The following is a 5,334-nucleotide window of genomic DNA, read 5'->3' as shown; positions in this document are numbered from 1 at the left end:
TATACACTTCAAGTATCGTCAATGTAATATTTACATTTTGAGTTGGCATCGTTCGTTTCTATAGTCCCACTGACCTCGATCAATTTACATGCTTGAGTACATTACAGTGCCTGTGCGTGATTTTGTGTGAATGAAAATTGTAAGTCATTTAGACAGCAGTGTAATTTAAACAGCTGTTTACGACAGGGATAATTTGCAACAAATATGAATACAAATGGCTATTGTGAAAACATTGAAAATAACATATTTATTGTGAATAAAATGAGCAATGACTGTATATTGCAGATCTATCAATAATTCTAATACAATACAATAACAAATAAATAGGCAATGTGTATTGTAAATTACAATGAAAATGCATTTTGCATGTTTCAAAAAAATGAATCATAATACAAAGAGCCTGTTAAGTGATTTAGTATACTATTACATTGAAACTCATACTGTTTACACCATCTGTTGGTGCTATACAACAAACCATAGCATCACCACACACTTGCCGCTAAAGTGTCTCTGACCAACTTATTGTACACTGGAGTATATCATATATGAACCTATTATATCTGAACTGAGAATCTAAAGATTGCAAGGTTACTCCAAGAACAGCAATATTTTATACACTTCAAGTTTCGTCAATGTTTTAACAACGTGAACTGACCCACATTTTTTCATTCATTTAAAAAACATTGTTCCTTAACGTAGAATTAATAATGCAGTGCACAATTGGTATATATACATTCTATTGAGCTTGTGTCAAAATTTATTTTTTTTGTAAAAAAGAATGGTTTTACTCAAATGATTTCATGTATTCATTATCAACTGCTGGTATCGGTCTGCACTAATGCTACCATTACATTTTTAAAATTAGGGCTACTGTTCAGTTCAACTTACAATGTTTAATTTGTTGGAAATTTACATGTGTATATCACAATACTAACTTTCAGAATATTTTTTCTACTAATTGTTATTCTTCAATTTAAATGATATTGAAACACTAAATTACGAGATTATTTTTGTAATTCTCCTTATTTTGTTTTGTATTATTATTCTACTTTTTCATCTTGTTATAATATTACATAAAATACAAAAAAGTGGTTTAAGGAATGTTCAATATTAATTTGTATTAATTATCAATGAGATGGACATTTCAAAACATTGATCGTCACATAGTTTGTAAGCATGGAATGTTTCCATGGTACTGCTGACCTCTATGAGCTTTCATACATGGATAGGACACACCGCTGGTACATAATTTTGTATATGCTAAATTTATTTCGGTATGAACACGAACTTTTATTTGTTAATACGGGAGGCATGTGCTGTCCTTCTGTATATGAGAACTATGAGATTAGAGTCAGTACAAAACAAATAACAATCTTCTCTTGTTTCATGCTTATTTTATTTTTTTCCGTTGAGCTCTGCAATTGCCAGGTGCTAAGTCTGTTTAGTGAAAATATATCATTAGAATAACACAATATAAGGTTTCTATCTTTTTAATCAATGAAAAGAAAAGGTTACGAATCACATGAAGTATATACACTAAATACAAGAAATCAGAATATTAAAATGATGTGGAATGCTGCTTTATTTGTTTTCTTTCGTATTGCTGCAATGTCTCATTGGCCATGGTCAGTTATTGAACTAGACATGCATTTAACACAACCTCGTTCATTTGACTCGAAATAATGATAAATATAGTATATACTTCCAACATTAAAGCAGGCAGTACATGTTTACAAATGTATGTCACAAAATATTAAGGGTCTGTTCGCAGTACAAACTTTTTTCAGATTTTAATTGCTCCATTCAGTGCTGCAAAATACTGTTAAATACAGTTACATTTGCAGTAAATTGATTCTAAAATGACATCATAAACGACTATTACCAAGCAAAAAAACTATACAAGCAAGGCGTAGTGGGAATTTCTACAAATAGTCTACGGAGCAAATACAATGAATCACATTTAAGAGTACCATCTGTATTTCCTTATGGATAGGTGCCGTTCAGAACAAATGGGTTACGGCATATACCAGTTTGGTTAATTACATATTAAGAATTACTTGTCTGTCCATCAACGTAAAGTTATGTAGCATCTAGAATAGCACAGTGCTTGAACGACAAAAATACATAAACGCATGCTGTTGACGTATTTTTAGTTAAATCAGACTTAACATTGGTTAGAGTCTAACACACAAGTACTATTTTAAACTTACCAGAATATGTTAACCACCTGAATTTTGCACAGCTGGGATCCTCATGGCGGCTACCGAATATAAATCAATCATAACACTATATATGACAAATTATAAATTCACGATATAAATATATGGTCAACTTTTGGTTCACTTAAATTATCTGATTGGTATGATATTTTGGGATATTTGTTTTTGATAAACAATATTGCATCAAGATATTATTTGAAATTCATGAAAACAAAAGCGTATTATAGCATGGTCTTTCATCATTGTCACGAAAATTGTATTAGATTTAGAAACGTTAACAATATATTCACAGATGGTAAATTCATTTAAAAACATACACATTTAACATAATTTTGAATTTACAAAAATGTGTACTAGCAATATCGTATTAGATTCATGTGAAAGCTGACAGGTCAGCGATACCATGAAAACGTTCAATAGTAACACAATATGTGACATGATACGTGTAAAAACTGGTCATGTTATTCATCATTCATGTAAATACAATTTGCATACTTTGTAAAAACAAATAATAACTGCAAAAATGGCATAAAATAGAAATTGCCAAAATAAAAACTACCTTTCGTTTGAAAGTTGAACGAGATAAAATGGCCTTAATCAATATATTACTAAGCAAAATAGTTAGTACTTATTAATGATTTGTATTGCAGAATGCAGAATGAGTAAGAGTAGGTGGAGTAAGTTCACTTGAAAGAACTGAACATGTGGAGCCTTCCTTGTTATGTAAAATTGAATAGGTCGTTGGTGTGTAAACATATAAAGTTCACATTGTTCACATTGTTATTAGACTGGTGATACCTATATTATGCATGAATGATTATTATATAGATTACTTAATATCAAAAGACTTTACAAACAAATCAAATTGAAAACACGATGCTGATGCCGATGTCATACTAGAATCTCAATCATGTCACAAAAGCATTACTTTTCAGTTCAAGTCTTTCCTTGATTGCACGAATCATCTATAAATCATCATCGCACCATGTAAATTCCAATATGTATTACTTGAAACCAGAGAGCAACATATTCGGGCAGAATGGTAAAGCGCTGACATGAGATACACTTCAGGCCATTATTTTTACAACATTGTGTGTACATTCCAACGCTTCATGTGAATTTAAGCTACATCTATGTTCACATAGTATCTCAAAGCTAGCCATAATAGCCTTCTAGTTCAAGCAAAGAACAGGTCATCACCAGTATTTTTTTTAAAACGAGAAACGTTATTCAGTATCATGAACTTAAAAACGGCAAATATAGTATACATCCCCACTACATCTCACTGCTGTTACGCATGCTGTGATTGGTTGAGATTCGGTCACATGACATTGAATAAAAATGGTTATTAAATGGTATATTGCCCGCCAAGTGGATATTACATAGGTACATCACATGGATGACGTCACTGAAACTACTGTGCAACCATACTGCACATAACATATTGTCGTTCGCAGCACTGTTGCTGCTCCGATCGCTGTTGTTTTCGGGGTTTCGTTCAGGGTTTTGAGGGAAATTTGGCAATCTGAAATAGACAGTGAACGTGCCAGAATGGATATTAAGTTATATACTCTGTTTTGATGTTTATGGTTCTTTTTATATGGAGCAAAAATGTACGGCAAAGCCGCCACTGAAACGTCACAGTCATGGTCATTGCAGCGCGTTCTACGCTGTGAGCATTTCTACGTATTCCACGCCGATGCTAACCGAAAAACGCTCTAAAGCTGTGTGGCTTGTTATAGGTGTGGCACGTTCGCGAGAAGGTAATTTCAGTCATTTCCACGGCACTCTGACATTTTTATCTGTAGAGTGATCAAATAACTTGCGTTTGAGAATTTCTCAATTCATTTTAAAAATGTTATTCTAGATAATTTGAGTGATTCACACTGCTGAAATACGGTTCAACTAAAAGGAGTATCCATGGCTGCAAATAACATTTACTGATTGTATTTCGTTTGTTTTTCAGCAAACAATGTATGTATGTTATTGAGTAAAGTGAAACTTGTTATAATAATTAAAATGAAATATTGCATACTTCAAATGTAAGTGTTGTTATTTTGTGGTAGAGCAGGTGTGAGTGGTGTATGGTAGCTGTGATATTCATGTCGGATGTCTGTTCGATGTGATAAAATAAATAACACATGGTTATTCGGCTCTGGCATCATCAATATTATGGTCATTACCACCATCCCTTGGGCAGGCAACAAATCGTGATATTACGCTTACAAGCATGTGTTATTATTTAAATAATATATGTCCAAATAATATTTTACTGCGATTACATTATTATCATAAATGTGTTTTCCAAGCTAACAGGTTATGTTGAATACAACCATATACATGTACAGTCCAGAATTAATCCAATATGACAAATCTTAGATCATATAATTACTAAATGAACACGTAACTAATTTGCATAGTGATTTCATGGCGTTTAGGGTATCTTTATTATGGAAGAATGTAGCACCCGTATGCACCAATAACCTCCTTAAATTAGTGTCATTACCTAAGGCTCAATACTACTGCTTGGCGCCGTGACACTAATTTAAGGAGGTTATTGGTGCATACGGGTGAAACGGGAGACCCTGAGAAATATGGTTATGTCCCGTGTAATCGTCCTAGGTGTAATACTTGTCCTTTTATTACAGACACTAATCGTATATTTGGTCCCAAGGGAGATGTTGAGGTCAAATATCCGTTCAGTTGTATCACTATGAATGTTGTATATTGCATTTCATGTATTAGATGCGGGAAACTTTATATTGGTTCTACAGTTCGTCGACTGGTTGATCGGTTTGCTGAGCATCTACGGCAAACTAGACAGAAAAATCGTTATTATCCGGTTTCACTTCATTTTAATTCTAGTGGACATAATATTACAGATATGTCTATTTCTGGTGTATGTGTTGTCAATGGCAACGAAAATCAGCTCAGGCGTGTCGAGGAGGAAACTATATTCCGCCTTGGAACTAAAGAACCCCATGGTATTAACAAACAGTTCAACTCATTTGTTGAGCTCACTACCTAAGGCGCGGTATTTGTTCTATTGTGGAATTTTTTGTGATTCTAACTTATAGTTCATGCGCGTTCTTACGTTCCTATGTTCTACCTGTGC

The sequence above is a fragment of the Saccoglossus kowalevskii genome, chromosome 4, assembly GCF_978046115.1.
Source record: "Saccoglossus kowalevskii chromosome 4, keSacKowa6.1, whole genome shotgun sequence".
NCBI lineage: Eukaryota > Metazoa > Hemichordata > Enteropneusta > Harrimaniidae > Saccoglossus > Saccoglossus kowalevskii.
This window is presented reverse-complemented; position numbering follows the sequence as displayed.